At 37.0% G+C, this 14,129-nt stretch overlaps 1 non-coding gene and 1 pseudogene across 1 annotated transcript; both read left to right on the forward strand.

The window, feature by feature from the left end:
- The first annotated feature begins 287 nt into the window (after nt 1–287).
- Nucleotides 288–403, forward strand: LOC121101594. The gene has a single exon (XR_005833579.1). It is a non-coding gene; the product is annotated as a U5 spliceosomal RNA (small nuclear RNA).
- Nucleotides 404–11,197: 10,794 nt separating this feature from the next.
- LOC103672824 lies at nt 11,198–11,957 on the forward strand (annotated as a pseudogene).
- Nucleotides 11,958–14,129: the final 2,172 nt, after the last annotated feature.

Genomic DNA, 14,129 nt, shown 5'->3' on the forward strand with positions numbered 1-14,129 from the left:
CATCCACACATGCATATATACACACTTATTTAGGCATAAATTAATATACATATGTATATATATATTATACTTACACATAAAATGAAAGAGTTTTTTTTAATAGATGAGATTCTTCACATATGGTAGGGTATATATTGAAAACATGATCTTTAGTACATATAGTGTGCAGAAGACATCTTTGTATACAAAATATTATATATTAGAGTGGCAATTAAATTGATAAAATCACCTTCAAATAATAGAGAATCTGTGATATCTGGATATGCTATAAAAATTAAGAACCCAATATGCTCTGTTTTTTCTTCGAATTGTATAAATCTTTCACCTTTCACTAAAGATTTCCATGGAAAGGAACAACTCTGAGTCTTCAGTCAATTTTTTGAGGGCTTGTTTTACCAGGGCTGAAAAAAAAAAAAGTAAGAGCCAGGCATTAGAAACTGATTGCCCGGGTTTAAATTCCAATTCTCCAACATACTAGCAGCCTGATCCTGTGAAAAATCACTGAATATCTGTAAAATATGATAATCATTATATTTATATTGGTGTCATTGAGATGAAATAAAATAATTCAGAGGTTACTATCACTGTGCCTAGAACATAATAAATGCCCAAAAGATGTAGTATTTTTAGCATTAGTTTCTATTTCTGGCATTGAAAATATATAATAATATTTTAAATTTTCAACAAGAATACTGATTTCCCAAATACTTTATCGAAAATTATTGAAAAGTTCTACCTACATTGTAATCAACTTGCTTTATTTATTTATTTTTTTTATTACAGTCATGCTTTCCACATCAGTCAGTTATGGCTCAATAATGCTACATGGCAGAACTCCTCAAAACCGCATGACTTAAGATAGCTGTCATTTGTTCTCTCTCACACACCAGCAGCTCACCTGTGCATCGGGTCACCTTGGCTACACTTACCTGGGAGCCCAGCTTTATGCTGGGAGGCAACGGGCTTTGGCTCCTCTGTATGCATTGGCCTCAAGTCTGCTCTATGTGAGGAAATTCTGAGGCCCAAGTTGAAAGGAAAACTCCTCCCAGGGCCAAGACAGACTCACAAATGCCCTACTGCACAAGCATAGTTCAAACCTTAATTTGCATCCCATTTGTTAGTATCTCAGTGGCTAAAGCAAGCCATGTGGCCAACCCAGCATAATGGCAGGAAAGCGCACTTCTGTGAAGGTGAGGACAGCAGTAAATGTCTTTAAACAGCGTTCTAATCTATACTCTGTGACTTTGAAAACTATGTAATGGATCAATTAGATTTTGAACATGTTGATAGCTATTAGTATGATTTTAATATTAATCCCTGGTTTTTAAATAATCATTATCTCATAAATGTTCCCTAATTTTTTAATAATCATTATCTCGTAAATGTTCACATCAGTCCTTGCAGGCAAGTGAGGTAAAATCGTGTAACATTTTCTCCACAATAGTTGGTGAATATTCGAACAGAAATCTTTGGATCTGTATTAGCCTGCCTGGGTTCCCATAACAAAACACCACAGCCTGGGAGGCTTAAAAAACAAAGATTTATTTTTTCACAGTTCTGGAGGCTGGAGGTCCAAGATGAGGGGATTGGCAGAGTTGGAGTCTTCTGGTTGGTTTCTTCTTCTTCCCTTCTTGGCTTGCAGATGGCCACCTTCTTGCTGTGTCTTTACATGGTCATCTCTGTGTGCATGTGTGTCTAGTGTCTCTGTGTGTGTGCCTGAATTTCTTCTTCTTATACAGATACCAGTCATATCGGATTGGGGCCCACTGTAAAAACAAAGCAAAACACAACTTAATTTTAATGTAATCATGTCTGTAAAGACTGAATTTCCAAATACGGTTACATTCTGAAGTAATAAATGTTAGGCTTTCATTCAACACATGAACGTTGAGGAGGCACAATTCAGCCCATAAAAGTATTTTTTAAAAGATTTATTTATTTGAGAGAGAGAGAGAGAGAGCACGTGGCAGGGAGGGGCAGAGGGAGAGAGTCTTAAAGAGACTCTGCATTGAGTGCAGATGCTGGCTCAATTTCATGACCCTGAGATCAGACCTGAGCCAAAACCAGGAGACGGACACTCAATCAACTGGGCCACCCAGGCACCCCCACAATGGGATTTAATTTTTATTTATTCATTCATTTGAGAGAGAGAACAGAGAGAGAGCACAAGCAGAGGGAGAGGCTGAGGGTGAGGGAGACATGGGGCTGATTCCTAGGACCCTGGGATCACGACCTGAGCGGAAGGCAGACGCCTAACTGACTGAGCCACCCAGGCAATCCACAGCAGGATTTTTTAAAAGTGTCTTTTAGATAGATGTTAGGAAACCCAAAAGACTGCTTGTTTCTGTTTAATATTAAATTGAGAAATAAAGGAAAGGTGTATATCCCAAGGGTCAGAGCAGTAGAGTGAGAAGAGCAATGATGGTGCCGAGATTGGGATTCAGAACTGTGCATCAGTCCAAATTCTATCACTAATTAGTAGATTTGTATGGACTCAAGTAATGATAATCAGATTTTTTTAAAGTATAAGTAAATGCCACTAAAAGTGATTTGAAAAAAAATGGAGTATTTAAGCACAGACTTTTGTGTCTACTATCCATTAGAAGAAGGTCTTGATAATTAGGGAAGTTACTTAAATGGCTTCTTTGAGACAGGCATTTCACAACCAGTAATTGTTTTCAATGTTTATTAATCTAATTTTTCATAGTTTCCAAAGATCTCTGAACAATATGATCAATGTTCACAAATTTTTAAACAAAAGTAATAAACACAAATTTAAATAGTATTGCTTTTGGGTTTTTTCATTCTTATTTAGGGTAATATTAAAGTTTTTTTTTTTTTTCTTTTTGAGCTGTTTCACGTATTATCCCTTTTCTGAATGGTTTTTTCATTCTTATTTAGGGTAATATTAAAGTTTTTTTTTTTTTTCTTTTTGAGCTGTTTCACGTATTATCCCTTTTCTGAATTTAATGTTTTAAATGTGTAACTGAATCAGTTCATGTTCATGCAGTGATCTCTAGGGCCAAGGTAAAATGTCCACTACACAGTGTATGTCCAGCTCTCTATTGTTTTGAATTTCTTCCAAGATTTTGCATATTTTCACATTTAACCACTGTATTAAACCTGTGGGTTTTCCTCTCTCATTTGCTTTTTCTGAGTAGAAAATGGGTTCCCAAACCTCTTCTGTACACAAGGCGCAAAAATGATAGGTTTTTTCTCCATATGTCCATCCTTCCTTTTCTCCCTTCCTTCCTCTCACTTTGTTTTTTGTTTGTTTTGTTTTGTTTTGTTTTTCATTCTTTTCCATCTCTACACATTTTAACAGACAAATCAAGAGGCCTGTGAAATGTTGGGAGGCAATTAGGGAATAAAGAAATTTGAGATCAGGTATTAGAAGTTAATATTACTACTTACTGAGATTATTTGCTAAAGAATTAAATAAGTATAGCATGACTTTCTTCTTTTGTCATAATCCTATCTGAAAGGAATAGTTGAAAGAAACATCCTGTAAAGCCAATTCAGTGTAATATTTTAGATGCTTAGGAGTCAACATTAAATATTTTAGCAAATGATTTAAAATATAATTCACCTAAAGTAACCTGGTTTAAAGACTCTTTGGGGAATTATAATAATGAACCATACATTTTTTCTCTTTCTCTTTGAGGGGTTTCTCATTAGAGTTTAGGAAGTTAAACCTTAAGCTATAAGAAGGTAAAATATATGCCAAGCTTTGTCGAATATTTGATCTTGAGATAATAAATTAGAAGTGACTTCCTTATAGTGTGGCCTCCTTCCCAAGTGTTCTATATCCTCTTCTCAGTATTATATCATCTATTCAAATATCATCTATTCAAAATAAAGCAAAACCAAAACTGCTGGTAGGGGGAAGAAATGTGTTTAGGTATACATTTATATACCACCCGTCGAGACATAAACATCCTAAATGCTAAATTTTTTTGCTTGTTTGGTATGTCTACAAATAACTAGTGTATATGCTGGGCCTTGATTGATTGTTAAAGGATCTACTGTCAGTTTGAAACTTTCCTGTTTTTACTCTTCCTTTGATAATGGCTCTGCTGTGCCCAAGACTATACAGATTTATAACTCAGACCCAGAAAGTCTGAGAGGAAAAATTTGGATGAAGATGCCATGCATCAATTCTACATACTTTCTTCTTTTTAGCCTAAAACAAACAAAATAAAAAGAGAGAGAGAGAAGCAAATTAGTCTAGCAATTAAAGATATTGGTTTGTTTCAGAATTAGAGAAATTAATCCTAGCTTCCATAAAAAATAGAAAAAATTTCTCTTGGCTTACGTAAGAAAGACTTAGTTATTGCTTACACAGCCTGACACAAGTCATGTGGCCTTTCTGGGTCACTTTTATGTAGCAATGACTTCAGATGCTAGAAGTCTTTCATTTTGTTGCTCCGTTGTTCCCTAGGGCTCAATGATTCCCTACTTCAGGGTAACTGGGGATCCGAAAAGATCCATTAGGCTCTTCAGGATGTTTTAAGGGTCAGGCCTGAAAGTAATATAATCCTTTCCCCAAAATTTTTATGGGAAGATGTCAGTCACAGTGCCTAATCATTTGCAAGAGAGTCTGACTAGTGAAAAGCAGCACATGCTTTGGTACAGTCATAATCTCTGTCATTTTGGGCAAATAAGAAAGCAACTAAAATGGTAATGGAGATTGAGGTCAAAAAAGATCAATGATAAGTATGTACTAAGTGCTTTCTTATATCAATAGAGGCAGAAATGACTGGGTTTAGGGCTAAGAAGAATCTTATGTTCAACTAAACCCAATTCCTTATATAAATGAGTAAATTGATGTCCATTCATTCATTTCTTCTTTCTTCCACTTAGCATTCATTTACTAAATGCTTTGTGTATGTCAGGCTAGGCTCTCTGTTTATGTATTGGGAATGAGATGCCATTTCTGCTTTAAAGAAGTTCAGAGACTATCACTAATTACCAATGCACTAATAAGTGTATGTGCAAGGTGCGGTGGGAGCATAAAAGAAAGAGCACCACACTCTACATGCAGGTTAGGATTCGAGACCTTAGAACTAAAAGAAGCAATTTCATGCAGTCTGTAGGAAAACTCAGACCAACAGATTTGGATTGGGCAAGGGAAGAAGATATACAGGCAAAGCAAATCCCATTTTAAGTTATAAGTGAAACTGGAATAATCAGAGAAAGGCACATCTTTCACAAAGGTTACTCCGAATCAGATAAAGTGATTTGATTAAGCTCTAGGATGCAGTTTGTAATCTGAAATTCAGTGCTGTCTCTAGAGTTTCAGCCCATTTCTCCTTCTTCTTGGAAAGATATATTGTAGGAAGGTTAAAAGCCTCGGCTGTGAAACTGGTATAAATTCTGTGTTCCAGTTTTAACTGTGTAAACGAGTTATTTGTTGAGCTCTTACTTTTTTCATCTAAAAAATGAGCATAATAATAGTGTGTATATATATGCACACACATATAATACACACACACACATAAAGAGCTCAACAAATAACTCCTTTACACAGTTAAAACTGGAACTATGTAAGTTAGATTAGTTCTTAGTTTACAATAATCATTCAATAAATATTTGCATACATTAATCTTACTACCTGCTTAAGTGTATAAGATATTGACTATAAGGCCTCAATGACTTAAAGACTAATTCACTGATTCATTAATTCACTAAAACTCATTACATGGAAAACTGAAGCCAAAGTCATATTACATTGGCTTGTGTGGTTTATTGGTTAAAACAGCTTTGGTTGTTCAGTCCCATGGTTGCTTTGACACTTTGTCCAAATGATCAAAACATTTTATTTTTTTTTTAATTTTTTTTAAAGATTTTATTTATTTATTTGACAGAGACAGCCAGCGAGAGAGGGAACTCAAGCAGGGGGAGTGGGAGAGGAAGAAGCAGGCTCCTAGTGGAGGAGCCTGATGTGGGGCTCAATCCCAGAACGCTGGGATCACGCCCTGACCCGAAGGCAGACACTTAATGACTGTGCCACCCAGGCGCCCCGTGATCAAAACATTTTAAAGCTATTAAGTAGAAAGTACTATATTTACCATAAATATCATGACATGGAACATTTCAAAAACATTAATTGAGATTTAGGAGCAGAGAAGCAGTATCTTTTTCTTAGTAATCATGACTTAAGAATATATTAAAAACCTATTGTTTGGTCACACCAGAGTCTTTTTATATAGATTGTGGCATATAAGCTATTAAATAAGAGTCTGTGAGAGGCAATTCTAGAAGTGAAACAGCAGTGGGACATCATCTTTACATTACATTACAAGTTGCAGTGAACTCACAGGAAGTGGAAATCTGTAGGGAGAAGATGGTTCATAGAGCCAGACAAATTTGATTCTGAATTCTGACTGTGCTATATGTTAGTCGTGTGCTCTTAGGGTGGTTACTTAGAGTTCTGTACTAATTTCCTCCATTTTATTTTATTTTAAAGATTTATTTATTTGAGAGAGAGAAAGAGAGCGTGCACGTGCAAGTGGGGCAGAGGGAGAGAATATCCAAGCAGCCTCCCACTGAGCACAGAGCCGGACTTGGGGCTGGATCTCACACACCATGAGACCATAACCTGAGCTGAAACCAAGATTCAGATACTTACCTGACTGAGTCACCCAGGCTCAGTCACCCTAATTATCCCCATTTGAGAAACAGAACTAAAAATTCATTCCCTGTGATTTTATAAAAATCAAGTGAATGATTTCTACATTTGTTCTAAGTACATATATTTAACATTATGACATCTCTAAAATTAGAATAGGTTCTACCATAGGTAGCATGCCATATTTTAATTGGTAATGTTTATTTTTCTTTCTTACAGATAGATGAATTAATGATGTGTCTTGCAATTGATTGATTTGATAAAGTAGAAAATATGCAGTTCATCTTAGTACTTAAGGGTGACATAGGTTTTATTTTCCATTTCTTTTTTTCTGGTTCCTCTATGTCACAAATTATTTGATCGTATAAGAACATGTCTAACAGCCTGTGCAAATAAAGTAAATGAACGATCAGGAGAATTACCCAGATTTTTAATACTAAGAATACAATTTTAGAAAAATCAAGCTGTGCAGCAGAGATGTTTAGATTTGAATTATGGAGACAAAAAGTCAGTTTGCATTATGTAATTATTTATATAAAGGAGGTAGTTAACAGATATTACCTCTTTGAGGGATGTAACAGAAATGGTAACACGTTAACATTAAAGACTCCTTGACCTTCTCAGGGAAGATTCATATTGTGCCACTGTGAATGGACTTGACTTCTTTTTTCAGCTGAGGTGTGTGTGCGTGTGCACGTGCATGTGTGTGTGTGTGTGTGTGTGTGTGAGAGAGAGAGAGAGAGAGAGAGACCATACATCTGCATGCCTAGATGTTCTTTCCCAACACCTAAGGCATTGTATTTCCCATAATTTTAAGAGAATTTTTGAAGCTATAAAGTAACTGTATTATTAGGGAAAAATCACCTTTAAAGTTAAAATTGGAAGCATACTATCGTGGCATTATTTTTCCAAATCACTTATGAAGTTTTAATCAGAGAACACTTAATTTATAGAAAATTTACTCAGAAATCTGGTATTTAACATAGATGAAAGCAGAGCTGCTCACGAAAAAGAGATTGCACGATCCAGTGTCATCTCATTGGTTCCTCCCTTAAAACGTTTTCTTCCAAGAGGAACCCAGGGAAGCTGGCCCTCTGGAACAGCCAGGATACAATTTGCAAACTACTTCCACAAGATATAGGTAGGTAGAGTATGAGACTGCGTGCTATCCTGTAAAGGTGCAACGCTGTATTGGAATTTGGACACAAAGTAAGAATGGTTTTAATTTTTTTTCTTTTTTTTATGATGATTTCATGTTTCTCATTTCAATAAAGATTCAGTTACTGCATGCATTCAGAAAAAATATAAGATGTGAAATGTTTTGGAATATTGTACCAGTTAAAAGAGTTATTATTGATTGCTCATTCACTATAAATGTAGTTATACTCTATTTTGATAATTCAGAAGAAAATATGTTGACCCTGCAGCTCAATAACAAAATACATAACAAAAGCACAAGAAAAGTCATTCATTGTTGGACTGTACTTTGATAAAGTTGATGGTATTGAAACTCTGTGCTCTTGAATTTAAGGATGGTATTAATTCTTTGAAACCTTGAAGGCAATAACCATTTTGCACTGAATTGGTAGTGATACTCTCTCTAAAGTATTAACTACAGTTACTCAATATCCAGTATACTTTAAAAAAAAATACTGCTTTATTTTAGTGGTGAGATTTCTTTGTAACAATAACCCATATACATTGAACTCTAGTAGAAAACAAACATTTTTTATGGATTTTTATTTTGTATTGGTACATGCCATGCTACACTACACACAATTAGTTATTTTCCTTTTGTCTTCAATTTGAGATTACTAACAGAATATCATTTTGTAACTTACTGCATAGGTGTTTACTAACATTATTCAATATCTACCTTTCACGTGTAAAAGAACGTATTTCTACTTAACAGCTCTTTGTTAACATTAAGCATACAAATAACATGAAAGAAACTGTTAGAAACTAGACTAGCAACAGCCAGAATAATGAAAATTTTTAAAATTTGTATAATGCGCATGATTCAGAATATTTTATGAATATCAAATGTAAAGCATTGATTTTTGAAAGTAGTGTTTGATCTATATTAAACAATATAATGTGGTATACATACACATATATAAACATATAAATATAAATAATTCAAAACTAGGTATACCATCTGGAAATATTTTTAATTGGAAAATTAATTTCCTATCACCTTTCTGTTTTAGGATAAAAACAATTTTTTCCTTTTATTGAAATATCTGACATAAAACATTATGTAACAATTGTTCTGATTTCTTTATATATTGTAATACAATTGTGATTGCAGCATTAGCCCTCTATCATGGTACATAATTATCATTTCTTGTCTTAGTGGGAATAATTCAGATCTAATCTCTTAGCAAGTTTGATGATTGTAATACAATATTATTGTCTATATTCACACTACTGTGCATTAGATCTCCAGGACTTATTGATCTAATATTGCAATTTGTACCCTGAAACAACATCTCTCCTACTCTTCCACCCCTCCCAGCCCCTGCTAACCACCGTTTTACTCTGTTTTTACAAGTTTACATATTTTAGGTTTCACATTTAAGTGATACCATACAGTATTTGTCTTTGTCTGATTTATCTCACTTAGCATAATGTCTTCATGGTCATTCCATGTTGTCACAAATGGCAGAGTTTTCCTTCTTTCTCACGGCTGAATAATATTATACACACACATGGGGCGCCTGGTTGGCTCAGTCAGTTAAGCATCAGGTTCTTGGTTTAGGCTCAGATCATGATCTCAGGTCTTGAGACCAAGCCCCTGTCCAGCTTTGTGCTCAGCGGGGAGTCTGCTTGAGATCCTTTTCCTCTCCCCTTCCTTGTGTGAGAGGGCATGTGTGTGCTCTTTCTTAAACAAACAAATAAATATAAGTTTTAAAAATATTATACATACACATTTTCTTTATTCATACTTTGATAAGCACTTAGCTTGTTTCCATTTCTTGGCTATTGTGAAAAACACTGCAATAAACATGGGAGTGAAGACATCTCTTTGAGATAGTGATTTCACTTCCTTCAAGTATATACCCAGAAGTGGGATTGTTGAATTACATGATAGTTCTTCCTTTAATTTTTTTATTAGTAGAAGTAAATAAATAATATGTGCATGTACATACATATATAGTGAAAGAAATTTTTTTTCTTAATCTTAGAAATACTCAGATATATGATGATAGGTGGCTGTGGGTAACAGAGTAATATGTTTCTGTATTATACTATTAGTGAAAACCTATTTATAAAAATTATGTGAAATAAAAGTAACATCTTTATATTTAGTACTGTTAAATTTACTACTATTAAAATCAATAATTTAAGTATTTACATGCATATTTACATATACATAAATAAGGCAGAGACACAAGAGAAAGGCATTAACAATTTAGAAAGAACAGCTATGCATAGACATACATATTCAACAAGCATTTTTTAAAATGGATTTCAGAGTTTATAACTATAGGGATTGTTTGGGATTAGAAAAGAGGCATTAAAATAGAATATTATAAAAGCTAAATTGTATGAGGAAATATTTAAAGATTTCCCAAATTACAGACTATAATACAGTTGCTTTCTTCTCTTTATATCTGGTATACATTAACAATGTGTATTCTCACATGTTAAGCATAGAAGAGTTCTTTTCCCTTTTTTGTCCATCTAACCACTAAACTTAAATATGAATGGTTGGACAAGAAAATGTGGTCCTATATTCCCAGAGATTTTTTTTTAATTTACTTTGATTACTATTTGAAATCTCTTAAAGAATTTAAATCTAAACAATAATTATTTATTGCTGAATACAATACTCTAAAATTAGATGAGAATTTTTCAGACACCAAAATGACAATTCTTTTATTTTTGGTAAAATGCTGTGCTATTTAAAAAAAATCAACATTAAAAAAAGCAACATTAATCAGTTCTAAATATTGTGTTACTTAAACATAATTGCTTCAAATACTATTTTCCTGGAATGAAGAGCAAGCTAGCTTTTTTCTGCTGTTGAGAAATGTATCATTATCCCTACATGCTGTACACAATTCCTCTCTGAAGCAACCACATTCTTGTGGAGAAGCTGACTGGAGTTAGGGCAGAGCAGTCTTTGTTATACCTCATTTACTTAATTTATCTAAAAAGGTGTCAGTAGCAACTTTCTATTCTTACAATATATGTGAAGGGTTCATTAAAATGAATTATGCTGAATTATACTGGAGAGGTCGAAGAAACATCAAGAGTTGTATGATGCCTAACTAAATCTCGAACAAGAATAATTAGTTTATGTGGTTTCCAAGTAACATCTATTGATATGAGATTTAAGGGTTAAAAATGCACCAAACTGACACCCGATAGTAGACTTCCAGCCTTCGGAACTGTGAGAAAATAAATTTCTGTTGTTAAAGCCACCCAGTCTCTGGCATTTTGTTATGGGAGCCTGAGCAGACGAAGACAAAAGGTTATATAGCACACTAGACAAAAAAATCAGACTAACACAATAATTAAGACAACTGTATACTCAGTGAAGAACTTGCTTGCTATTCCATGTGGAAGGGAACACAAGAGTGGCCAGTGGAGCCCCCGGTGTCCCAGACTCAGCTGGAGGTGAGCAGGGCAGAGCAGGAGCCCACGGCAGAGCAGGTGGCAGCCGAGAATGAGGAGGACGAGCACTCAACAGCTATAAGCCCCCTGCCCAGAAGAGCATCCAGGAGATCCAGGGGGCTAGACAAGGATGATAGGAGTCTACATAAGAACAAAGATGCCCTGTTGGGCTGTGTAGCAGTGTCTGCTGACCCCAATGTCCCCAGTGTTGTGACCTGCCTAACCCTGGTGTGTAGCCTGGCCCTGGGTCCCCTGGAGCTGGACCTGACAGGTGATCTGGAGAGCTTCAAGAAGTAATCTTTTGTGCTGAAGTAAGGCGTGGAATCCTGGAGAAAAATCTCTTTCCAGTGAACCGGGAAATTGTGTCTGGTGGGAAGTACAACCAGCACACGTACAGGGAAGGTGTCAAGATTGACAAAACCAACGACCTGGTGGGGAGCTATGGGCCCCAGGTAGAGGAGTACAAGTTTCTGACCCTCATGGAGGAGGCACCCAAGGATATGCTGGCTCATGGCAGCTACAAGTCCTGCTTCATAGGTGACAAAACTGACCACTTGTCCTGGGAGTGGAAACTTACCATCAAAAAGGAATGGAAGGACTGAGTCCTGGAGGGAGGTGAACATGCCTTCAGAGGGATGAACGGACCTGTCTGATGTGCCCCACCCCTACCACCACCACCCGCATCCCAACACCTTATCAAAGTGCTGAGAGGTCTGCTCCCTGGCCAGCCCCACCCATCCCCCCTGGCCCTCGATTGTCTTGTCTTACTGCTTCTGCCTGTACTGGGGAGGGGGCGGTAAGAAAAGGGAACTTTCAGCACAGGCCTCCACCTCCCCTTCTGTACTCCAGATTCCTCCACCCGTCCTAACCTGACCCAAGGCCCTAGCTTTTCCAAAGGAATAATAGGAATCATTAGGTTCCTGTGGGTCTTTGCAGTTGCCTTGAATCCTCTTCTTTCTCTTCCTCTGGAGTGCGGTGGGGTGCACAATTGAGGCCTCTTAGGAGCCTGCCACCCTCCTGCGTTCACCTGTTCTGGGTCAGTTCATCCATAGCTGTGGGTAACTGTCTAATCACGATGCCTTAACATGTGGAACGTGTGCTGTGGGGGCTGACATGAACCTCTAATCACCCATGTCTGCATGAGCATGTGGTCTCCTCTGGTCCCTGCCCCATTGCAATCCCTGTGGCCTGGGGAGATGTGTGGGACATACTGTTCCTGCTTCCCTGCCCACCAGGGACTAACCAACCCCCTCCCTAGGCCAAGGCTGGGGGGATGGCTCCAGGGCCTTGGGGTAAGCCAAACTGTCAAAACTGAAGTATCTTCCATTCTGATCTGGGAGGCCAGGTGTCCTCACGCCTCTGCCTTCTTTGTTCCAACGGGCAACACCAGAGCCCACAGCCCCAGCAGATAGCCCTCACCAGACAAAGCCAACACTTGAGTCTTACTTGTTTATTTGGGCTTGCCAGCCTGAAGTCGTGTGTATGGCCTGTCAGTATTTAGTCCCTCCATATGGGCAGTCCTCCGGGCCCTTTGGCCCGCCACCTCTGTCCCTAGGCTCAGTGGCACTGTCCCTGGCAGGCCCTACCCGGATCTAGCCAGGACAACTGTGGGACTAAGTGCCACAGTTGGAGCCCTTCCCTATGCCTCCCTTCCTCTTACCCCCCTTGCCTAGAATGCTCAGGAGCCTGACCTTGCTTCTCCTTTTCTGCCAAGAAATAAACTCCCAGGAAGGAAGGGGGGGAAAAAAGAGAACCTTGCTATCTCGCATGAGAATAATGGCTGTTCCAAGTGTTTATTAAGTATTTATTTATACCAGAGAACTTATAAAAGAACTAATTTAGTTTAAACACACTCATGGATAAACATACTCTTTTTTTTCTTTTTCCAAATTTTTATTTAAATTCCAGTTAACATACAGTGTAATATTAGTTTCAAGGTATGGAATTCAAAGATTCATCAATTATATAAAATACCCAGTGTTCAGGGTACCTGGGTGGCTCAGTTGCTTAAGAGTCTGACTCTGGATCTCAGCTCAGGTCTGGATCTCAGGGTCCAGAGTTCAAGCCTTGCATTGGGTTCCACCCTGAGCATGGAGCCTACTTAAAAAAACAAAAACATACAATATTCTGCGCTCATCACAAGTGCCCTCCTTAATCCCCGTCATCTATTTTAACCATCCCCTGTGCACCTCCTGTCCAGTAACCCTGAGTTTTTTTCTCTGTGGTTAAGAGTCTGTTTCTTGATTTGCCCCTTTCCCCCCACTACCTTCATTTGTTTTGTTTCTTAAATTCCACACATGAGTGAAATCACATGGTATTTGTCTTTCCCTGACTGATTTATTTCAATTAGCATAATACTTTCTAGCTCCATTCATGTCATTGCAAATGGCAAGATTTCATTCTTTTTATGGCCTAGTAATATTCCATTGTATACATGTAACACAACATCTTTATCCTTCATTAATTGATGGGCATTTTGGTTTCTCTCCACAATTTGGCTATGGTTGATAATGTTGCTATAAACATCATGATATATATATTTCTTTGAATCAGTATTTTTGCATCCTTTAGTTAAGTATGTAGTAGTGCAATTGCAGGATGGTAGGGTAGCTCTATTTTCACTTTTAGAAGAACCTCCATACTGTTTTTCAGAGTGATTGCACGAGTTTGCATTGCCACCAACAGGGTAAAAGGACTCCCTTTCCCTACATCCTCACCAACATCTGTTGTATCCTGTGTTGTTAATTTTAGCCATTTCTGATGATTGTGAAGAGATATCTCATTGGAGTTTTGATTTGTATTTCCCTGATGATGAGTGATGTTGAGCATCTTTTCGTGTGTCTGTTAGCCATCTGTAAGTCGTATTTGGAAAAGT

The sequence above is a fragment of the Ursus maritimus genome, unplaced genomic scaffold, assembly GCF_017311325.1.
Source record: "Ursus maritimus isolate PB19 unplaced genomic scaffold, ASM1731132v1 scaffold_8, whole genome shotgun sequence".
NCBI lineage: Eukaryota > Metazoa > Chordata > Mammalia > Carnivora > Ursidae > Ursus > Ursus maritimus.